Source organism: Battus philenor, unplaced genomic scaffold, assembly GCF_028537555.1.
Source record: "Battus philenor isolate CCGP_79_NKW_IND1 unplaced genomic scaffold, ilBatPhil1.0.hap1 SCAF_14, whole genome shotgun sequence".
Classification (NCBI taxonomy): Eukaryota; Metazoa; Arthropoda; class Insecta; order Lepidoptera; family Papilionidae; genus Battus; species Battus philenor.
In genome coordinates this window covers 12962342-12988648 of record NW_027181676.1, presented here as the reverse complement: position 1 = coordinate 12988648, position 26307 = coordinate 12962342, and the positions used below count along the sequence as shown (strand labels likewise).

Sequence of the window (26307 nt, the reverse complement as noted above, 5' to 3'; positions counted from 1 at the left end):
TAGTTCCAGGTGTAAAGGATTTATATATGTGAATACATAGCTCATTTTCTGTCAATCAATATATGACATTTTAAAAATTCCGATTACTACATATTAAAATTAATTATTGTTTAATATTTGTCCAAGCAGACTTTGTAGCACTAAAAGCTATTGGCCTGTCTCATTAAAGTTTCATAGTGATTGCTTTATACAGGATGATTGAAAATATATTTAAAAACTTTAAAGGTTTTTGGTGACAAATTTATCTGATATTTAAAATTTTCGTGTCACGGTGTTCGAACTTGAACTCCTCCGAAACGGCTTGACCGATTTTTACCAAATTTTACATGCGTATTCAGTATGTCTGAGAATCGGCTACTATCTGTTTTCCATACCCCTAAGTGATAAGGGTGGTCCACCCCTAAATTTTATTTTTAATTTTTTAGACAATTTTTTTGGTTTTTATTTTATTATGATACAGCATACAAGAATACATACAACCATAAATTTTCACCCCTCTACGATCAACACTTATTTTTTATTTGTAAATTAAAATATCAATTTTTTTTTGCAAAACAACGTTTGCGGGATCAGCTAGTATATGTATATAATTTTTGAAGGTGAAAACGGTGTTTTAAATTTTTCTCCTACTGTTACATATATATAATATAAACATAGTATGAACTGTATGTATAGTACCCGGCCGTAAATATTGCACATCGACCTTTGGAAAGAGCCAATCGGCTAATTTCGACTTTTGAGAGCGTTATCTCTATCCCACACTACCAATATGACGTGTCGTTGTATTTCGTGTGACAGATTAGCCGATTGTCTCTTTCCAAAGGTCGATGTGCAATATATATCGCTGGGTACTGTACTCTTATTTAAAATACTCAAGTGTTTTAAGTTTAAAAGAATAGTTTATTTAAGTTACGTAAGTAAGCGTTCCCTAATGAAAAAACCGAAGTTATATTTAACCGCGAAGATAATCTATTTCTATCAAAGTTAACTGACCTTTTGTTTTGAATTCTGTCGTGAAATGAACATTAACGTCGGCTTTTATGCGCTTCCCGTTTATATTGACTTATATCCGGTTAGCTTTGGGTGTTTTATGATGTGCACTTCATCTGAGAATGTAATGGTCAATAAATTTAGTATTTTAACTGTTATAGTTTTGTAGATAAAACTTTAATGATGATATGTGTTTAGATAAAGGTTTGTGTTATAAATAAAGGTTCTAAATTTAAAATATTCTGCTGTTTATAGTCGTTCAATGAGACGAGAAGGTTATGCTATATCTCTACGAGATATGATCAGAGATGACAAGATCTATAGATGAAAGAAAGTAACTTTTTTTACCCTCACTATTGGTGGCCTCTTGTTCTCTTATGTTATTTATGGGACAGGGACGTTTTCAATCTTTAAATCATTTTTTCACGCCCTTTTCTTTTTTTTATATTTCCATACTCTTCAGTCATTCTTCGCATGATCTATCTTTCTACTTACATATCTACAACTATATCTTTCTCTTTTTAACCCTTTAATACTACTACTATAAAATGTGAAAAATGTGTGGTGAAAAATTTGTCATCAACAAAAGCCACTAGTCTGACTCGTGGTTATATACTAAATTGAATTGTTTCGATTGAGACCAACCACGACGCAAAACTTAGTTGCGAAAACACTAATAATAATAATTATGACAAACAGTAATTGTAGAGATAATATAAAATTTCTTGTTTCTTGGCTGACGTCTAAAATTGACTAAAGTCTACGCTTTGCTATGGGTTTGGTTTCGTGCTATTGTACAGGAGTTTAAATTTTTATTAAATTGGACTCTTCTAGAATAATCATGACCTATTTAAATTATGTCTATTTGTGATCCATGTCTATTATTTGTATTAAATAAATTAGACATGATTTAAATTTTTTAATATTTCTCTGACGTTACATGTATACATACTTATATATATATATATGTACATATATATATTGTATATTCATAGCCTCATGACTGTAACTTCACACGAAGATGAGGTGCACGTGCATGTATGACAAAGATAAAGCGCTTGAGGAGCACGTGTCGTTCGTAATATAAGTAAACATTTGGACTAACATACCACGTAAATGTTTGTTTCAATTACTAAAGCATATGTCAAAATCAAAGAATAAATAGATCAATTGTCGAAACAATGAAACATCTCTTTTAATATCCCGCAGTATCTAAAGACGAAAGTCTTCAATCATTACTTAAGGTACAGAAACGTGGGCTCCCACTTCTGGTGTTATGGGTGAGATTAGTCGTTTAACGCTCCATAGAAGAGGCTATGTTCGAATTAGGAATCAGGAGATCCGTGGACAAAAGTAACCAACATTGCCCAACAGATTGATAAGTTGAAGTAACAGTGGGCAAGCCATGTAGCGCGTTGAATAGATGAACTCTGGGGTCTTTAAGTTCCTAATAGGAACCGTTAAACCAGTATACGAGGAATGCTCCATCTCATTCGTCAAGCGACAGCTCAGACTGGAAGCGCTTGACGAATGGAATAGGAGGTATGTGGAAGGAGCAACGGCCTCTACAACGCGGAGTTTTCTCCCGAACGCTATAAAGGCTTTTTTATGGCCCCCGCTATTGGGGGCCTCTCGTACCCCTATCTTTGGTGGGACAAAGACTTTACGGGCAATTTATTTTTTCACATAGTTATTTATTATTTCCATTCTCTCCTTTCGTTCTTCACACATTCTTTCAATCTTTCCCTTTTACTCTGTGAACTTTCATTCCTCCCTCATTACATGTTACATTTTATCTTTATTTCTTTTCGATCACATTTTATATCACATTTTGAGTTACATTTTATTACATTTTTTCTTATTGTCTATTTAAAATTAATATCACTTTTTTAATTATTTCCTTGCAGTATGAGAGGAATTCTTCCCTAGTATCCTTTCCGCCTATCAGGGAGGCTATTGACTCCTCCCTGATTTTAACGCCAGACTGGCACTCGAACTCGAACCATAAAGGCTTACCGCGTACTCCGCCAAGTAGACGTGGATACCGTGTTAATTCATTCAACACGTGTTTCACCCCTCCACGGGGCATCCTCAGGAGTACCGAGTGCATGGTGTTTGGCACTAGTCGGTGTAACATTACTCCTGGGTGCACTTCATTGCACGACTACTGCTGCATAGCGGAAGTAGTTAGTCCCTTTCTTACTTAAGATGGACTTCCGCAAAGTAACGCCTGAATCTATTAGGTAATTGGATATATTTTACTAAAGTTTTCTATACCGACACAATTGACGTAAGAATTTTCATGATGTTGATATATTAAATGGTGTTCTGGTATAGATATCTCCAAGCGATAAAACCGTCTGTTTTATACTGGCTATATATAATTATAAGCATTTTAAGCAAGAGAAGAATACCAATATAGGTTAGCAAAATGAATAGAGGAGAACATCGCCTCACAGATGAGTAAAGAGGAGTGTTGCCAGACTATTTTGGAGTTCCGCAAAAAGGTAATAGGAAAAACAATAAAAATAAATAAATTAACAAATATTATATATGTTAATTAAGTCACTAAATAGTAAGGAAATAAGAATTAAGAGTAAATAAATGATTAAACACATGATGAACATAAAATGGTAGACTTCTAGAAGGAAAATATGGAAAAAGAATGAAAGATATTGTGAATAAAATTTTATGAAAATTTTTTACCATAATATTATAAACTAAATATAAATTACATTCAATAATTCGAATTAATAGTTATGTACTTTAGTTAACAATGATATAAATTAAACTAACTAATCTTTTGCACATAAAACAGACTAATAATAATAACGGAACGCTAATCGTAAAATCGTTAATAGCTTATCGCCGGCGCTAGTTATAACACTGTTATTTAACAGCAGTTACAACGTAAACAAAATAAGCATATTTACATTGTCTGAATTTGTATACTTGATTATAAAAGGTAAGGTGTTACTTATGCTGCAGCCTTTGCATTGGCATATTGAAGTGGCTAAACCAGTCATATAGCATACAGAACAGATGCCTGGGATACAGGGGCGGCTTAACCTATAGTGCAGCGCCTATAGGCGCCCCCTGAGACAGTTAAGATCATCGTCTTGAACCATCATACTCGCTTAGTTTCACAACTAAAATGTGCTACAGGTATAAAGACAATGAGTGTTATTCTGTCGTCATAAGGAATGAGGCCGTAACTAATACCATACTGTAGCTATACCTACTTATAAAATAGCTTGTTGGAATATGGAAAAACTTTCTTGTTACGAAGCCAAAGTAGTTGTAGTGTGTGTGTGTGTGTAGTAGACGCGGCAGGGGTGGGGGGGAGGTTAGGCCTAGGGGGCGCCATGGTTTCATTACAAACGGGTACTACACGAGCTAGAGCCGCCCTTGCTGGGACATAACAGTTCAGGAATGATAACGGGCCGGTGTAGCGTTGCTTCTAGTATAGGGTCAAAAACCTATAAATTCTACGACTAAACGTAACATATATAACACTTTGTTTTTTTTTCTCCATCTCTAAAGTAGGACAAGGTTATGTGGGATTCCTACCCATTTATACTCGCGGTAGTTGCCTTCTCGCTTTATGGACTGCGGTATATCCATTACGAACTTTTTCATTTCCATAATGCCTGGCGTTGTGTTATTTTTGGTACTCCATACTGAGTGCATTCTTCACACTACCCCTGAAATCTTATTATGGTGATTGGAGACCACGTCCATCTGTGCCTCAGAGTCTAAAACAGTGATTCCCAAAGTGGTCTATATCGACCCCTAGGGGTCTATGAAAACCTGCAAGGGGACTACGTCAGCGAAAAAAAATTTGGGAGTCCATGAAATGAAAATGGGGGTCCACGATAGTGGATCTCAACACATACACTGATAGTACCTATTTACTTACATAATACTATCTTATAATATCAAAACTTGTACATTATTTATAAAAGTACCTATGAAGTAAAAAAATTATTATATATGTTTATAAAATTGTGTAAGTTGTAGGATGTTGGTATTCGCTTTGTGGTCGCAATATATTTTGAACTTGTAAAAACCTGAGAGTCGCAGTCTCAGAGCTTCGCTACCTTGCACTGACTTGTTCAATTCGTCACTCTATAAATATAAATTTGAGAAAAACAAATAAATTTACAGGAAATAAATATCAGGTAAGTAGGGGGGTCTACCCAACAAGAAAAAACATGGCAAGGGGTCTACGACACAAAAAAGTTTGGGGAACTCTGGTCTAAAACAATACTTCCCGATTCTATTTTCAACACGACACTTTTACTTTAAACTTGTACCATTGTAATTATATATCAAAAGATCTTAAAGCCGTTAATGTTTGAATGTAAGAAATAAGGAAACATCTGTCGTCGTGCTCTCATTGGGTGAGTTTTTCACCACATGCGTCGTTTCCCATGGACTGGAAGATAAAAATACTCCAGATTATCTCTAGTGGATGCTCGTGTCTGTCAAGTGTGAAACTTATTTATTTTTTTACTGAAGAGATGAACGCGATGTTTTTGGATGCAACACGAGATATAATAATTAGGGGTAATTAAGCTAATAAAAAAATGGATGACATCTATTTTTTTTTTGGTAGTCACGCCATGATAACATCGTAGATATCTTTATTTGTATATTTATTAATTCCATCATCATCATCAACTTTTAGTTGCGAAGGTTTCTAAAGGGCTTTGATCTGATAAGAGCCTAGAGCAAACTCGGACTTATTTTTTTTCGCGACTTTTTTATATTTACATCCAGAATCCTTTGACTTCAGTTTCTAAAATATTTAACTTTTATACTTTTAAATTGGAAGTTTTTTTTTAATTTAAAATTTCTTATTTTATAGTCGTCATTTGAGCTGCATGTCCACCGGTGGAGCCAGGCTTTTCTATAGATTTCAAATAGGAGCGGTTGGAAACCGTCTGAATCCAATCGAAGAACGACCACAGCTGGACATAGGTAACCTTATTAATTTCCGATTTCATAGTATAGTCGATAAATATACAAAAACTATGTATACTATGTATGTATATATTATTTTTCATTCATCTGTTCAGAGGAAAGTCGGTTATTAAATGAATTATAGTTTGGATCACCTCCGGGTCATAGGCGTAAGCGGAGCTGTCCGTATAATTAAACTTATATAAATAATTAAAAAAAACCTGCCGTGTCTACAGCACACAGTTTTTTTACTTATTACATTACAGTTATACACATTTCTACTTTCTAATAAATTATATCACGTATGTGAAAAAGTTTTAGAAATCGATAGTTTTTATATAAACAATAAAATCTATAATTCAATATTATTTAGGACGCAGAGTAATGCAGTTCATGTAACAATACAATTGTTACGAAACTCGGAAGTCGATCGACGATCCCGTTGTGAAATTATTCGATTGCAAACACGTATCGATTATCGATATTTTTCACGTAATCGATGTTTTGTGCATACACGCTTTACTGTACAGGTTATTGTGTTTAGATGTGAAAGGTTTAAATAAGTGAATTTATAACGTAATTACTACATATTAAAATTAATTATTGTTTATTATCCGTCTTTGCAGACTTTGTACAGACAAAATTTATTGGTCTGTCGCATTCCAATATTAAAAATGAATTAATATAACATATTTTTGTTTTTTTTTATATATAGAGAAATTGGAAGTGTCAAACATTTTAAAGCTTTTACAGTTAAAACCAATCATCCTGTATACTTTTCACTAAGAGGCAGAACGACATTATAATAAAACATACTAATAAACTTCTCAACAAACATTTAAAAATGAGAAGACAAACAAATAAAAAATGACAGTTAATTTAGCCATAATAGTATTCGTTATTTAAAAACGTTTACTAAAACGCTATATATATTAGTGGTAGCTATATTTGCTGCTATATTATAGTTTTAAAATCGTCAACTGCTATGTGAACTTCATAGTTTTTATTTTTTTAAACTAACTTTTTCTTTAAAACGATTGTTAACTAAGCATTAACGGTAAACTGTTTGCTAAATACGCTATATGCATTCGAAATCTTTTGAATTTTATAGAACGTTTTTAATTATAAACTTATCTTTTTAAAAAAAATTTTGCAAGGAGAATACCCATATCACAGGGTAAGATATACGTAAAAAGATCGTAATTTCATAGAAAAAAACTGATTTACATTTAAAATAAATTAAATAAATTTAAATGAATGAATAATCATTTTGTGAACTGCCATGACTCAAATAGGTAAAGTTCTAAGACTAAATATAATTTTCAAACGAGGCATGATAAAAGTATTTCAGTCGAAAACCAGACAAGTGTCTTCTTATTAAGCAATTTACGAATCTTACATTGTAATATAATAAGAATTTATAAAGTACGCAATATGTGTATTGCTAAAAATTTAAACCATATTTATTCTGAACAAAGTACAACAATGGATTCTAATATAAAACGTAAAATAAAATTATAATGTACAATATTACTCTGTACTCTGTAAATATATTTATTATTGTTAAATTATTTCATTACATAAAACTTTTAAACATCGAACATTATATTTAGATGCTTAAAAAATGATACCGTCATTTTACCTATATCTAAAGGGTGATTGGTTATAAGTATAAAAGCTAGGGGGTGAATGTGTACGTGGGCTCATTTGCTATTAATTAATGTATGATACATCCTATACGAATCAATGGTTTCAGAGATAATGAAGACCATAAAAAGCGTTTTCAAAATTCGAATTCCTATCCAACATAAAAAATAAATTTATGAACATATAGTGATAACTTCATATAGAATAATAAAAATAGGTTTAAAGCTATTTACTGAGAAATGCGCATATATATTCGTCACTTAAAACATTTTACAACAACAATTAATAAACCCCATAGATATTGTGAATTTGTTCAATTATGTTATATCAAAATTTTTAAAAATCGAACATTAAGTTTTGATGTTAAAATAAAACACGTTGTTTTATCTATATAGAAAACCAGGCAAGGCAAACGCAAGAAACGATTTTAAATAAAAGCATCTAAAATTACTTACATTACTCTAAAATAATGGCGTTTTTTATTATTAATTTGCTTAAAATATAATTTATTGTTCACAATATTTTAAAATTACAATTTACCAACATAATATACGTCAATAAATTGATTAAACGTCGAAGTATGTATAAACTAAATATATGTGAAAGTTCAATAAGTCAAACATTTCCACTTTAATTCATACAGATGATATAACAATGACGTTTTTGACACGATACGTGTTTTATCTGTGAAACTGAGGGAGGACAAACAGATCAAAGAGATATACTGTTTGCATTTAGATAACAGGCAGAGTATCAACTTGACTTAAGAATTTATTCATAAAGAAAAACTTTCACGTGATTAAATCAGTGACTTACTTAATTAATAATATATATAACTTATTATACATACATTGTTAAACACCGCTCTTTTATTGCAAAAATAAAGTAATCATATTACAAATACAATTCAAAAATAACGATTTTATTTAAATTTGTTCAAGATTTTGTAAATTATTATCACATAAGTATGCACTTATTGGTTTGTAAAAGAATACGTTTTGGTTTTTAATTAATCTGTACTTTTATAAATTATATAAATTATAGTTTTTTTTAAAGGAAATTTATTATTATAAAAACATTGTGTTGTTCAAATACCTTTACGTTGTATGGTGTACCCCAAAGTCCTTAAATGAAGTTGCCCGAATGATTTTATTTAAACTTTCAGTCCAGTGAAAGTACCCTCGGCGTTCCTTCTTGGATTTACGCACTCAAATCACAAAAAAAACACGTTACACCTTCACAGAGTGAACACGAAATGCACTTGATACGTAATTAACAATGTTGATGGCACAAACTGTTGAAAAACTTTAACAGTTACTTGAAATATTCAGTCAAGTATCACGGGAGGAGATAAACGAGTATATTACTTTAAATGAGTGCGCGCGAGCAGACAACGTCTAGTTTGACGCACCGCATGTAAACTAGTGAGAGGCGCGCGCGGCGATCGGTGTTGCCAACATGTAAATATTATTGTGCTTTGTAACTAACTCTCACTTTGTAAATTTTATAATTCGTGTAATAGTCTTTACTAAATTTAATTAAATATATTATAGCCAATCTCTAAACATTGTCATCATTATGAGAACATTTTTGAAATTACTTATTAAATATTTTTTGTGTAATTTTTAAAAAAAATTCAGCAATTTGTTTACTATTATATTTAGTATTTTATCCTGACAGCCTCCTTTCAATGCTATAATTAACCAGGCGAGGCCAGTTTATTTTTATAAAGTATTTTGGTTTTTACTTTACTTAGACATGTATTCGGATATATAGTTAGGATTTAATGATGATTTTAATGAACGTGGCTAAAGCGTCCAAGAAACGTTTGATTTACAATATTTTACTTCACGGTTGTAATAGTAATTAATAATAAATAACTACAATACAAACACTGTAACTTATAAGTATAAAAAAATATTAGTAATAAAAAAATTAAATGACGTAGGAAAAACTTAACAAGCGTAATGATAAAGTGTCTTAGTTATAAAGAGCCGAAAAAATCAACGTAATCTACACTGACTTTAGGACATAAGGCAATAATTAATTATATTTAACAGAGTTAATTGGGGAGATATCGCAGGATAGTAACACCGAAGCCAGCGGAGGGCGGCCGAACGTATGGAATGCAGTCTCCTTCGCTCTCTCAGTCACGCATGCGTTTTCTCAAAACAGCGACCAGTTCGTCTCGTTTCCTCCTTTATGAATGGCTACGGTTATTCTCTCGGTGTGAAGCTGTGCCCAATAAGTAAAGGTTGGACCTTATTGTTGCTTTTTGCCCGCATTGTCCGTCGACTGTTTACTATTACTTTTTTTATTATTTTCTTCGCCGACTAAATTGTTCTCAATTTAAACTTACAAAGTCTTTTGTTTGGTCGATTTTGTCGTATTCATTTCGGATTATTCGGATAATTGATTTAATATATCCCTGTATAATAATTGATTTTAATAATTATTATCTTATTAATTTTTTGTTTACAATACGTTTCTAACATAAAAAAGGAGTTTACTGGGCATAAAATACTTTACGAGATTTCTGAAATATTATTTAACATATATATATTTCAATTAGCTTAGACTTTCCCACAGACATAACCAAAAGAATACCACTGCTGTTTAAGGAGAATCAAAAGAATACCGTTATAATTTTTCATTACAAAATTATTGCAAAAACTATGTAGTTAGTGTTATGACGTAAGCAATTCTCACTGGTTCGAATTTTAAAAATATTTTGAAAAAAGATTTAAATGAATTGTCAATACGTTTAAACGTTTCTAATTTAGTGTGTGTTCCATGTTACTTATTTTGCATACAATATTTCGTTAAATATATATCAATAATTATTAGGCATATAAAATATATCACTGGAAGGCATAAGTTGTAAAAGATTAAGTGAATTCGTTTTTTTTTTTAATTTCGTTAATATTTATATTATATGCTAATGAAACTGAAAAAAAAAAACTATCTTGTCGTGATACATTTTTTAATTTCTGTGTCTTTAAAATTTTTTTACTTTGTAATATTTTTTTCATTATTATTATAATCTATGCAATGGTAAAATAAAACTGACATGTTATAAACGATTGTTTTAATTTTAGAGTATAATAAGCATTATTCAAAGTAATAAATCTTATGTGAAGAATTTCTTTAATATTTAATTTTCGCACCAAGTAATGATAATTTGAATATTACATGCTTTGTTTTTCGCACATTCTTTTTTTCATGCATATTTTTTCATTAAGGCTAATGGAAAAATATGTAAATTATCGAAAAAAAAATGCTACCATTTTAAACATTGTATGTTTGTACAAACATAAATATATATATTTTTATGAAAATAATAAATGATAGTAATATTTTTTTGTGACGAACAACCTTTTTTCTTCGCTTTGACTGTTGTTTAAATTTAGTCCAACGTTTTTGTGGAAATAGAGGTGTTATTTTGTCTATTTTCTTGGCAATTTTTAACTTTTTCCTTGTCTTAAGAAACTTCATCGAATTTTCTTCAAGGTTATCTAAATTATGAAATAAAACGTTACGGTTTTCTCGGGTTTTGATTTATTTTTATTATTATGTAAATAGACTTATATGTTTAATTTTTAATTAGGTTATTTTAACTTCCCAGTGCACTTAAAATTACTATTAAGAATAATGTAAAAAACTTATTAATACTGGTATATACTTTTTACAACAGTAAATTTATCAATAAGTTTTACCTAATTTAATATTTTACTGATCAATACAACGAAATAAATAATTTTATGTATGAATATTTCAAAATCTTTCGTTTCTGAATCTTACTAAATTGTAACCTCAATACATGTTTTTATAGGAATAACTTGTCAAATAAATCTTTCATTGCAAGTTCGATAGCATGACGGGTAAAACAATTACGAACATAATTGTCTAAAAAATATTATTCAATTATTTAAGAACAGATCTGTCATGTAACCAATTATAATACATAGTTAGTTTTCTGTTCACAAAATACAAATTCTCGTTTCATCCCAAACATATCTAACCGTTACATCGTTAACGAGAGATGCCAATCTCACACATGTGGCAATAGAACAAAACAACGTAAAGGAAGTTGCAAATGGCAGCCACACGAGACGAACGCAATGTGATATGCCTTGTGTAAAAAAATCCTGTGGTCTGTGCAAGCGGGTTCGGGTGTAAAACAATGTTATTGTAGAGACAAACATTCAAAAGGGACGTCTAGAAAAGAAAACAATACATTCTAGAAAAAAAAATTATGTCTCAAGTATCGCAGTGTCGATATTTTCAACGAATCGCTATCTCGTAAATTCTCGTATTAGTATTAAAAAAAAAACATTAGGATTAATTTATTTATATTCATAGGCAGGTTGAAGTGGTCAAAGGTCTTGATTTTTTTTTAATTCCACTTCCCCTGCCCTGGGTACACAGGGATTGTTAAGTTAGTTGGAAGACGCTGGATGTAGAGCGTTTCCAACTTTTGGAAATCTATGTCGAAGCCTATGTTCAACAACGGAATGGATGATGATATAAAACCATCATCACAATTCAAGTATTTTTTGTAAAAGAGAATATGATGAACAAAAAATTATAAATATTACTTAAGAAATAGCAAATCGATTTTAAAAAGTAGCCGCGTGTAAACGCATCTCACATTTCTTCAAATTTATTGACGCCTTCCACATTTATCTGTCCCTTTCTTGTCTAAAGTCCGGTTTGAAACAGTTTAACGAAAAACTAAGAATATATATATGTTGAGTAAGAATGAAAATTTAATATGGCATTGATCCAAACAGAATCGAGTCATAAATATGAAGATTTTAAGAAGAACCAAGGACCAGGCACATAGATCGTACTCGAAGCGATCTTAGGTGGAAGCTTATGCCTTGCAGTGAAAATACATCAGCCAACATTATTATGATTTTGAAATATTGTCACAAAATTATAAAAGAGGTTATAAATATAATATGTATAGATTAAAATGTATGGTAACGTAAGGTTTAACGTAAAAATAAAAGTAGTAATAAGTTATAGGAAGCAAAGATTGTAAATAGTAAACAGTGATTTCAAAGACTGTGGCGAAGGAACAGATGCGGTGCGTGAAAGGATTTTAAATAAACGAAAAGATATGTAAAATTAGGTGAAGTACGAAATAAGATAAATAAATAGTGAAAGATATTAGTGCCCATGAACTATAAATAGTGAAAGATATTAGTGTACATGAAATTTAAATAGTGAAAGATATTAGTGTCCATGAGATATAAATAGTGAAAGATATTAGTGTCCATGAAATATATATTGAATAAATTACTACTAAATAAAACTCCATGTTAAGAGAGGAGGAACGAGAGATCGCCAAAAACTACGTACCACCTAATTTGTTTCTGAGATGAAGTAAATTAGAAGGCCAAATTGCAATATTATTATGCAAGAAATTTACATAAAAGATGACTATAATTCTAAGCAAAAATTTAGATATTTTCGTAATGCCTTCACGTTATTTCGTATACGCATTCGGTCGTATCTATTGCAGGGACCTTGAAATTGATGCTAATTGTTCCGAAATCACTAATTATAATTGAACACCGGCAACATTACAATGGGGTTGCGTCAATGGTGACGTATCATCTTAATGTACTTATTTGCCTTTGTTCATCGTATCTACATTCAAACTTGCATGTGCGGTGATGGAACTGCATAAAACGAAACGACCTTATTTCATTGGATTTAAAGATTCCCTATATGATACGTATGTAACGAGTTCGTCAGGTACTAGATAGACGTGGACCTATGTTGATGCAATAATGCTAAATATATTCCAATTGCGAAAGGAGAATAAGCGTGGAAGGCAATTATTATAAACCTAGTTTACATAACTCTAGGACTCCCTCGGGAACTCCGCCCCGTATTGGTACACCGCCACGGGTGGGTGCTTCATAGAGTGATCAGGTGCGGGAGACTTTGCCTTGGTTTGTTCCGACTCGAGGACGCTCAGCATGTCCAAACCTCCTCTTGGCCAGTTGCTAACCTGACTAACCTTATTACCATTTCGGAAAGCGTTAACGCTGGGAGAAGTATCTGAAAAAACTCCAGCTATTTATTATCTATGGTTCCTAATAGTTTCGCAGTCGGCTTGTTTTAGTATTGCTGCAAAATGTTTGAATTTGATATTTTACAACTAACTGAATACTAATTTTGGCGTCCTGAACTCGGCTTCATGTACCTACATGATATGTATGTTATATATATGTTGAATCGTGTAAGCAAAGATAAATACATAGTAAGAATGCAACGGATTGGCCACCTTAAATTATGTAAATCTGAGAAATGACTAAACTTCGATAATCCGTGTAAAATGAACAACGAAAAAAAACATAATCGATAAATTCGAGACGGCATAGTAAACCTATTCGCGCAGTTAAAACGAAATTAAGTTTCAATTAAAATGGTGGCATGGGTTAACTGTCAATTTGTCTTGGTGCGGTGCCCTTAGGACGTAACAATCATCCAATTGGCGGCAGAAGTGAATGCCCTCTGTTAATACCAATAAACTTTCTATTATTTGTAGAATTTAAAACTGTTTTGCGAGGGGACAGATGCTTATCTTAATGGGCAACACTGTGATCTGACGTTTATTTTTTTTACCAACGGCACGTCAAAGGCATTGTTAATGACTTCGTTGAGCCGCAGTGCACATGTTGGCATTTCTTTTTTTTTTATTTGTGCGCCTGCTAATAGCATTATTATGATCGTGCAGTTTAACAAGGGAAAATGTGTTCGGAATATTTATGTCGATGTGATCATAACGCGTTAACGAGAATATAACATTCACATGAATTTAAAAATACACGTATTAGTTACATTTGTTTCAGTTATTATATTAGTCGCAGAAGTTAAATACGCTAAATAAGAAGCTAAAAAAACTTTATAGCAACTAGCTATATTGTCATTTACAAACTAATAACTGCTATATATAATCTGACCACGATGTTTTTCTTTTTTCGTCTTCAAAATTGAACAAATACTTCTTTGGCATATATGTTAACTTTCCACAAGATATTTTAGAACTTCCTTTTCTTAGTTTCAAATCTTAAATTAAGGGTATATTATTAAATAAATCAAATTATTAGCATTTAATAGTTTTTTTTGATCAATATATGTAACTTGGTTTGTTGACTCACGACTGTTGATGTCATAATGCACACATGAAAAAAAAAATTTCATTTAAAAGAGCAACTTGAGTTTCTAGCCGGCTCTTCTGTAGCTACTTATGCTGTTAAAATAATCGACGATTTAGAACTGCATGTAAATACCTACTCGAATAAAGATATTTTTTTTAAATAGTTTGAATTTGGAAAATGTTGACAATCCAGTCTTTCGTCTCGTTAAATTACCAAAATGCCATACAATATGTCGATGATCCAAATATCTATTTATTAAATTTTTAATCAAATTTATAAATATATACCTGAAGATAAGAATGTACTTTTTCAAGAGTTGCAAATGTGCTCTAATTTTACCATAGACTAAACCGTGTTTTTTTGTTATCACTTTTACATATATACTTACTATATTGGTTAAGCTTCACTAAATAAAATTATTTGCATAGTGCAATAGGGTTTTTCGAGTCTTTGTTTATATATAACTTTTTTGAATTTATTAATTGATACATAAAAATTATAACATTTTTTTATTGTGCACAACAATATGTTTAATTCAATAATAATTTTTGTAAGCTATACTTTCAATTTAAAAATAAAGGTTGATCGTAGAGGGGTGAAAATTTATGGTTGTATGTATTCTTTTATGCTGTATCATAAAAAAATAAAAACAAAAAATTTCGTTAAAAAAATAAAAAAAATTTAAGGGTGAACAACCCTTATCACTTAGGGGTATGAAAAATAGATAGTAGCCGATTCTCAGACCTACTAAATACGCATATAAAATTTGGTAAAATTCGGTCAAGCCGTTTCAGAGGAGTTCAAGTTCGAACACCGTGACGCAAGAATTTTATATATTAGATATAGGATGATAACGTTATATTATTTCATGTTATATTTATGAATTTATTTCATTTACTTCCTCGGAAGCGTTTGTTGAACAAGCGTGCGTTCTTGTAATTAATACAATTTTGGCGTTACAGTTGTGTTGGCCGCCACATGTGGGTCAGACCGCTAACTAGCGCTCCGCTGTGAGATTGTGATTTCGTTTTCGTCATTTTTTGCTTTAATCATTACCAGCGCAAAAGCTCTCATGGTCACGCAGCATGAAAAACATAAAAAATTAGACCCACGTAGCTAATAATGTTCAAATAACGTCACAATCCGTTATATATTCAACTTGCTATTTTCCTCTACTCTCAATAATGACCACCTGTGTTCACAAAATATGTGTCAATCTTACAATAATCAATTTTTAATAATAGTGCTATTTTAAAAAGCTACGTGTTTAAATAAATAGCTGTGCTCGTCACCTACACTTTTCACTGCCTTTTTTGGGTAATATTTCATAAAATCTATTCAAAGTAGTATTTTTTTATTTATTTAAGACAGCCCATAGACACTGCAAGGCATAGGTCTCCCTCAGAGATATCTATAGGGGTATATACTATAATTGCCACAGCAATTGCAATGTGGTATTACGGTACGCAGGGGAAACTGCTGCTTATCCTCTGGAAATTTGTTTCTGAGACTTGGTGTCGTAGGTCGCTGGTTCAATTCCCAGGATACAATCTTATATAATTCACACTTTGTGCATTAATTATGCAGGATTGTTACAGCTCACATCGCCAACCCGCTTGCCAAGCGTGGCGATTATGGTATATCCCCCATAGATATTTCTTGATTAGGCCTATGCCCTACAGTGGGTGTCTATCGACTGAAATGACGTGGTGGTGACGATGATGGTGATTTTGATGATGATTTAAGTATAATAATTGGATAGATTTCCGTTTTTTTACTTTATTAATGACTATTTTAAAGTTAGATATAATAATGTTCCAGAATATGTTTTACACCTTCCTTTTTTAGTTTTCAATCTAAAACTTATTGTTAAATAAATCTTATTATGGCATTCAACAGTTTTAGATTGATTGAAATGTGTTGAATTTAGTTTGTAAACTCATTCACATGGTTGGTGTTATAATGTATGCATTAAAGATTGTTAAATTTCATTTAAAAATGCAACTTGAGTGTCTGATCGGCTGTGCTGGTGGTGGCTTACTGTTAAAATAAATACGACTCAAAAACTTAAAACTGTCTACTTGAATAAAATATTTTAGATTTGGATTTAGATTGCAGAGTTCCATTTTCAAATTAATATGGCGATTGATCGCCATTTTAATTTTTTTTTTTTTATGAAGTCATAATAGAAATATTTAAATATTTTCTCTTATCTTAATCATTTAGTTAATAGGAATCAATGTTATATTTATATGTAATTTTATATTCTGTTTTCAAGTTGAATAAAGGATAATTGTGTGAAGTGGAACGTTATAAGTTTCATGTGCAATGTGTGATGCGCGCCATTTTTTCCCGCGTGTTTGCGATGTGTCAAAAAAATTTTACACTGACCAGGCACCTAACAACTCGGATTGAGGTTGCACAGTTAAAATATAACTAGGCCACCCGTATCGTATATACTCACGCAAGAGATAGTTTTTTTTATATTTTATTGTATCAATATAACACTGAGCATTTCACTACATTGTTAATTACATAATCGCAGTTTTGTTTAAAAATATAGTGTTGCTATTTAATACGTTGTTATTTAAATTTATATAGACAATAATTTTGTTTTTTTTTTATAATTGCAACAAAATTTTAACTTGATTTTTTTTGCCATTTGCATTAGTAAAAGTATAACTAGCATTTATATGAGAAACTATAAATGTATTTATTTATAATTTATTATTGTCATATTTAGCTTAAAAATATATTGTAAATTATTAAAACAAAAATAATTAAATTATCAGGAGTCAACAAATTGTTTTTGATTTTAACAAATTAAATTTTTTTTTTTATAGAAATGGAATGGTCTCTCTATGATGATAATTATACATTAGTAAAGATGATTATAGATATAAGTGTTATAGATAATAGTAGATGTTATATTACTTATGTATTGTATTTGCTAACATTAATGCTCCTAACCCGAAGGCTTTTGCAGTTGCATCGTAATTGTAGGGTCCACAAAATTAAATGATACTAGCTTGATTTCCTAGTTGAACTAACACTTTCACAGGTGGGTTACGCGTAAGAGAGAGAAAGAAATACGCGTGTGAGTGTATAGTGTAATAAGTGTAGGTGTACGAAGTGAGATGAGAGCGAGGAGTATTCAGCGACCGAAGATGTGATGCGAGTCCGACTTCGGATCGCCTTTGTTGTTTGCGGATTCGTCCCCGGAAGTGTAGCGGTTTGCGAAACGTGTCCTGTTTGACTTTGGTGCGTCTTAAAAATGCGATGGGTGGAGTAGTTGTTATTATGAGGACTGTGTTTGCAGCGTACTGAGTGATTGAGGACAATATGGTGAGATATGTGGGTTATGGAAGCCCTGAGGTGGTATCAGTAAGGTCGTTTTCAGGATGCCTTTTTCTGGTATTGGAAGAAGGGGAAGTATAACGTGATGGATTCGCTTTGAGGGGATTTTTATGTGTTAAAGCCTGGACCCGGACGGTTGGGAGATTGAGGTCACTGTAGCGATGTACTTCATGTTGATACCGCACCGGAGGCGATCCGGGTAATGCGTCTTTGCAGAACTTGTTATTCAAACAATGAATTAAGTAGAATATAATATAGATTTTGGAGGAAATCTTTATATCTAGTTCGATTAAAAACATATCTTACTACATCATCTTTTCAAAGTTACGTAAAGATTTAAAATAGTTACATTCAAAAACCACGATTGAAGGTAAATAGAGTATTTATATTTAGAGCAATCAAATAAACGGAAACGGAATGTTATAACACAACTGACCGTGATAGCAAGGTTGACAAATCGAATCTATCGCTCGAAAGGAAATAACTTGAATTTGTATTTATTGTTAGCAGTAACGATTGTGTCGTATTACAGCTAAGCGAAACAAAACCTTAGTGACATTGAATGTCAAAGTTACATGCACCCTACGTATTATTTATAAAAATAAAAAAGCTATCAGATATTATTAACGAAAAATAATGAATATTAATTAGAAAATAAATATATATCATAGCGATATTTATAATTCATATAATAATAAATTAAATATGCCTTTAATTATAACCTTAAATAAAAATGGCGCGAAAAATTCGCGCGGGAAAATAACTGTCAATAAAAAAAATGGTAATCCGTTGCCAGTATGAGAGCGTTCCCGTATCCCTGTCATATAGTGATGACAGCACTCAATCATTTTTATATTTTAATGAGTTACGGTTTAATATTACACTGCCCAATATATTAATATAAATACTTATTGGACGGAACAATAATATTAATTTAATTAAATATAAGATATATGTCTTGGACCAAAACTTATACCTGACCTACCTTTTCTTAGTTTTAAATCTAAAATTAAAAATATCGTTAAATAAATCTTATAACAGAAATCAACGGTTTTTAGTTGGATGGTATTTATGTATTTTGGTTTGTTGGCATATTTGCAGGGTTGATATTATAATATTTACATTAAATATTGTTAAATTTCATTTAAAACGAACAACTATTAATTTTCTGACTGGCATCTCAACAGATCCGTGTTAAAATTATTGACAATTCAAAAACGCGTATTTGAATAAAGAAACTTTTAACTCAAATTTTAATTTGAAATTTAAAAAATGGCGCGGAAAATTCCGTGCGAAATGTTATTGGTATTAGACAAAAAATGACGTCTAGGTATCGTGGTTTTTGGCCAGTGTTGCGTTATTTATGAAACACTAAATGAAAAGAGGTTAGTTCATAATTACGTACGTTTTATGGGCATATTGTACGGCATATCGGTCGTGAGTTCAAGCACCCGCGGTATATTTAGTATTTGGGATCGGCTAGCGGGATATTTAGATACAAGCGACGCACACGACAATGTTTTAGGTTAAACATTATTGCGGTATCTATTATACGGGTTCTCTTGCCAACATTTTTTTAATTTGGATGATTTTTTTTTTAATTCAGATCTGTTTCTAGGAGTTAAACAGTAAAGACAGTTTGAAACATTTGACATCAACTTTTATTGGTTCTAAAATTAAAAAATAATATTCAGGCAAGCATCTGTACTTTACAGTTTAGTTAGGAAAAGTGTTTTTAAGCGAATGGAGTACATTTTGATTGAATGTTTATTCAACTTTTAAAGCTATTTAAAGGATCTCTACAAGGTATATGCGGCGTGGTAAGCGCTCTACTAGGTGGACTGATGACATAGTCAGGATCAGGGGAAATCTCTGGATGCGGGCATCTAAAGGCTGGTCTTCGTGGCCATCGTTTGGCGAATCCTATGAATTACATATGAAAAAAGATATGCAGTTTCATATATACACTAACATATCTGACATTTCATACGCGCCAACTTAATATTTATATTTTTTTTGTTAATGGTGGTGTTATTTATGAAAAATGGAATACACATTTGTTCGGCGGTAAAATGAACGCGACCATGACTGGCTGTAATTTTTTTTTACATTCATTTTCCATCAATAATAAAATTATTAGACTTTCTAAATAAACTTAATATTTTGCATTACATTCTTTTATTTAGACACTTGTAAATATTTTAGTCAGTTAAAGGCTGTACAGATTGGTAATAGATGTAAAAGATTTATAATTTTTCATAGCTTATTTGCTGTCAAATAATAAGCACCCTATACAAAATCAATGTTTTCAGAAATAAAAAATAATGTAATGATAATAAATAAAGAAGAAGTGTTTTTAAGATTCGGTTTTCTACATACTAAAATATTTTTTTTACTATCTGTACCTGCAGACTTTGTAGTGCCAGAAGTTATATTACATTTTAATGGATAAATTTAATTAATGTAACATGTTACAAAGTAATCACTTTTTCCATTGGAAATAGTCGTACAAGCTTTTAAGATTTTTGCTGACGTATCTGTTATACGATCACCTATTCAATTCTTTTTAAACGATCATCTTGTATAAAAGAGTATGTTTCGACTATTTATCTATTTATTTTTATTTAGATCAACAATTTCAACAAGCTTATACTCTTTTTATTTTCACAGGTACAATTTTTTTGTACAACAAATCATGGCAATACTAATTGTAATAAACGTTTTAGAAAATTATTATTCATTACCTCAATATTAGATTCATGTTATAATTTCTCAACGCGTTGTATTTCATTGTTTGAGATGCGCAACATTCGATAAGCGGAAACGGAAGTTCTTATTTTGATTGATGTTTTACGTAACTTTCGCGTGTGCGTAACCTTTAAAATGGCCGACTTAACTTTAACAGTTATTAGGTTATTGAGAATAATTAACAGATTGTATTTAAATTAATCAGTTATGTTAAACTGGCGGACGATCGACACTTTGTCTTTATGAGAAATATCATCATGATGTCCAGAGCTGAATATTGACCTCCTCAATAGATATCTAATAGGACCCGTAGAAAACCGATTATAACAATCAGCCTCATACAACGTCTTCCAACCATCTTGACTAGATCTTCTTTCCGTCTTGTAAATGGAGGTTTTACGTTGCGTTTCTTGGCTGTCCGTCTTCTAAATAGACGTTCTACGCTGCGTTTCCCGGTCTGTGGTCTCTACTCCAGATCTTTAAGACCTTACGGCAATCTGTGCGGCACTATGTATGGCTTTATCACTACCAACTCAACTTGCAATATGCTGGTCTATAACATTTACGTTGTATTTATAAGCTAGAGAGTACCAAATATTTTTTTTACTTCAACTGCTGTTTCTATAAATGTTAATGCTTGCTGGGAGCTTTTAAAGCTTTCATCGGTATTAAATTTATGGAACGGAGGGGTTCGTGAACTTGCAAAAAATTATTTACTGTGTAGCCATACTCCAGTATCACAATGACGTTAGCAAGAAGGTGGCAGGTTTTTGCATGTTGGTGTGCACCATGTATTGTGTGTGTGGCTTGGGATTGCAGCGTGGACTACTCAGCAATCTGGGTTACCTCGGATCGCCCACGTTGTTCACTAGGGGGCAGAAGACTGCCCCCGTAATCATTGTGCATTTTATTACTCTAATCAATTAATAATAATAATCCTTAAAATACGTATCCTTTTTACTAGACAGCCGTTCGATAGCACATACATTAGCCGGACACAATTAAATCTAAATGCAAGAACCATAAAGTGATAACAAGATAAGGATGCATTTACATGTGTACTCAAAATTATAAATATGTGCAGTTTATAGGGACCACATAGAAGAAAATACAAAAAAAATCCATTAGGATCGGTACGAAGCGGCCAACATCAAGTGTTTCCATTACTTTTTAATCTGCAATTTAAACCTGTGTAGATCGTAGAATAATAAATGAATACTGTAGACCATAGCATGTAAAAAATAGTAAACGTTTTATTATAAATGAAATAAATCGATTAATTGGCAATGAATTAATAATTTTTGGATTAGAAATAATAAGAAAATACGAATTTTTTTGAAAAGTATCCATGTGTAAACACATCTTTACATTTTCTTGTTATGCATGCCTAATGCAATTATCTGTCCTTTTCATTTGTTTTAGGTGGGGTTGAAGAAGAAATATATTGATTTGGTCGAATGGCCGTTGTCCCGTATCATATTCCCTAACTATTACTTGACTGTAGTGAGTCAGTTTGAAAAGACGTTCAGTGTATGAACAGTTTTTCCTAGAAATGAAATTATGAAAACGAACTCAATATTCTGTTGATATGTGCTCGTGAGTAAGGAACGTGGAAATGGCTACTTGACGCCGTTTCAAACGTGACTCATTATTCTGACGCAAAATGATGTGTCAATACGATTGATTCATGGTTCAGAGTGGCTAGGATTTATACCAAAGGTCTGTAAATTACTAAAAATAAATAAATTAATTAAAATGGCTGTGTGTTCTTCGTTTAAAATATACTTAAACACAATCTATACTTATGACAACACAAACACACACACGCAAAGTAATAACAATAATGTGCGTGTATGTGTGGGTGTGTATCATATTATAACATTTGTTTTTTTTAAATTAATTTTTGCACTTTATGCGTGACAAGGAATAATAGTTTTGTTGCAAAAATATTTTTTTTGTGGCAGGCCGCAGAGGGTGCCTAGCCTAAGACCTCTTTCAATGTGACAAAGCCAGAAGGCTTCTGGGAGACCTCGACTCGGGTCTCTAATTGCTACTATTGTATCGACTCGGACCCCTACTTGCTACTATTTCACCGGATTGTGATAGAATGAATGTTTATATATTTGTTAACAGCGTACAGTTTTTAACAAACAATGATTTCACTATATGCACAATTTACTACATAATTTTAAATAATGCATTAAATGTATCTCCGTTTACATAGATATATACAAATAAAAGATACATTAGTTAGTATTTCATGAGTTAAACATGCGGGCCCATGGCGTTGGAGAGTGCAGCGAGTACAACGATCGGGGCTGACGGTCCGCGTTGCAATGTGTTGGCGTTCACCTTTACCCACCATACTTCTCTCCTTTCCTAGCTTATGATCCTACTAATGCTGCTCTGGAGACCTGTTCTAGAAATAATCCGATCTTGACTTTTGATGATATGATTTTTCGGTAGTGTATAATAAAGTTCATTATTATGCTACTTGTAATATACATACTACAACGACGAAGTGTGGCGTTGAAATCAGGGAGGAGACAATAGCCTCCCTGATAGGCAGCGATGACAAACAGGCTTTTATATCCCTTTGTAAAGAGATCGCCAAAAGGGCGATAGAAAGAAATAAAACAAACAGAGTATAAAAAGATAAATAGATAAAAATACAAAACTGTGATAGAAATAATTATAGAATAAGTAATAATGTGTAAAAAAAATGTAAAATAAAAATTTAAATCAAAAAATGTAAAAAGAAAAAGGGAAGAATGATAGACGAACAGAGCAAAAGGGTAAGAAAGAAGAAATGTGGTATAAAAGAATGGAATGAAAAATCATGTGAAGAATGGAAGCAGAGAATGGAAATAAAAAAAAACTAAGTGAAAAAAAAAATGCCCAAAAAAGTCCCTGTCCCACCACAAGATAGGGGTACGAGAGGCCCCCAATAGCGGGGTCATAAAAAAAGACGAAGTGAGGTAAATAAATAAAATTGGAATTAATAATATAAATTAAAATGAATAGAAAATGAGTACGTAAAGGCCAGGTCACACCACTAGACTTTAATCATTGGTTAAAGAGTTCATAGCGGGCGTCGTTAAATTGTCGCGGCCCGGCGAAAGTGTGGCTAAACCGCTTACGTCAACTAATTGTGAGCTGTAAGCGTGATCAATTCACTATTTAGTAACGTTCCACATAGGAACTGTGCAGATGTTTGATACAACATGAATTGTACTCTTTGATCAAAGTGTATAACTCATTGCAATGATTCGTCACGCCCATACGAGCGCACAGATTTGAAATATGATATACTAGGCGTCACCAACTTTGCGGTACAATTCGACATTTGCTGTATTTTGGACGACGGTTTCAGAGCTTCCTTAACGCTGTCTATCCGAGTTGGATCCCACGAATGATCTCTTTCTCGAAGACTTACCAAGTTGGACGATTTGTCCAGGTTTGTTAATTGACGATTCGTGCTTTATAACAACCTATTGGAATAAAGAATTTTTTGATAAAATTATGTCATAGTTATTTAATGGAATCAGGCGTTACATTGCGAAAGTCCATCCTAAGTAAGAAAAGAACCAATATTAAGTCACTTCCACACAAGCAGTGGTAGTCGTGCAACACAACTAATTACCAAACACTGTTTGGCACTAATCAGTGTAACATAATTCCTTGAGATGCCCCGTGGAGGGGCGAAACACGTGTTGAGTGATTTGACGGTGGCGGTTGTTAATTCGCATTGTTTGCCGCATACGCTTTTATCAGCGGGCTGGCGGGCGGTGCATTTTGATGCACGACTACCACTGCATGTGCGGAAGTGGCTAAACATTGGTCCTTTTCTTACTTGTGCCATAGTTAGTTACCATGTTTCGTGTTTGTTATAGGTGTTGTGTAGTATTATGTTTCCTCTTTCTTTTCAGTCGGTGGACGCTCACTGCAAGGCATAGGCCGCCCCTTATTTTTTTTTAATATGGCCCCCGCTATTGGGGGCTTCTTGTTACCCTACTTTATTTATGGGACAGGGAAGTTTTTATCTTATAATGATTCACTTTCTTTTCTGTTTTATTTCCATGCTCTTCTGTTATACTTGATCTATCTTTCTTCTACTTACATTCTACAATTTCTATCTTTCTTTTACTCACTTTCTACCGTTCATTCATCGTTCTTCTAGAGATTGCTATGATGAACGAGGTCATGCTCTGCCCGGATCCAGCGACTGCCTGCGACTGTACACCTACGAGGGGCCTTTCTACACCGATTCTATACCTTCCCCAATTTTATTTGACTTAAACCTTTTTTGTCTATGACGTATTAATAAAATGAACAAACTACTTATGTTTTATGATTAAGTATAGAGGTTTATAGATGTAAAAGCTTTAAAGTGGAAATGTTATAGCTTATGCTGTTAATTAATGTAAGGTACAATTAGTGGTTTCAGATAAATCTAAAGATAATTCGTATAAACGCTTTCGGAATAAAAATTACTACATATTCAAATTTATTACCTGTCTGAAATATAGTGGAAATGTATTATATGTACACACACATACTTAGAATTTGTGTACAACGAAATATAAAAAAAATTCCCTTGACCAAACAACTTTTACCTACACAGTTACTTCAGTACAGTGAAAACGATGGTATTTATCCCACCAGCAAGGTGTCACCAATAAATAAATATTAAATGGGAGACACTTTCACCGAAGTACTGGCCAGGAATAAATTTTCACTTTGCATTAACAAAACGCGTCTATCGCTCACATGGCATTAGGAATTTTAATTGATTTCTAAAAAAGAATATTTGCATACAAGCGACTACTCTGCAATAGTTCAAAACATTGTTGAATATTCTTCATAAATATATTTATGTATATATTTACCTCCTTATTTATACAACCTTGCCAGTATAGTTCACAATTATTAATTTTGATCCTAACATTATACAATATCATTACTTACTCAAATAACTTAGTTTATAACCTAACATTTTAGTGCCTATCTATTAACATACACCAAATTGAAACGCCACAAAGTCAATTAAGATTTTCTATAGCAAACCATGTAAAGATTGAAGATAGGTTCCAGGATTACGAAAATAATACTTTTTAAAAAGAAAACTAAACAAAGTAAACATTTAAAAACAAACATAATATAACTCTGCCAATACTTAAATTGGAAAAATATATACCTTTTTTGTAACCAGAAACAACACGGTAAAATTTATATAAATTTATTATTCTGTTTTAAAACAACACACTACATAATTGAACCTGAACTCTAAAATTAGCAAAACAAGGTGAATATAAAACTGTATTAGAATTGCGTTGATTTTTAGTTAGAAAGGGAATCCCCGAGTTTTGATGGCATGGCGCGATTAGAAACAAAAGTGTTGGCATATTTTGAAAAAAAAAAG

General features: G+C 32.0%; 1 protein-coding gene across 4 annotated transcripts in view; it reads right to left on the bottom strand.

The window, feature by feature from the left end:
- Positions 1-26307, bottom strand: part of LOC137933761 (uncharacterized) — a 135017-nt gene that overhangs the window by 33603 nt on the left and 75107 nt on the right. The window contains exon 1 of one of the 4 annotated variants that reach the window (XM_068777803.1): positions 8698-9010. The exons of the other annotated variants lie outside the window; for them this stretch is intronic. The gene's annotated coding sequence lies outside the window, so the exon portion shown is untranslated. Of the gene's footprint in view, positions 1-8697; positions 9011-26307 lie in introns of those variants that run through there. 4 annotated transcript variants of the gene reach the window in all.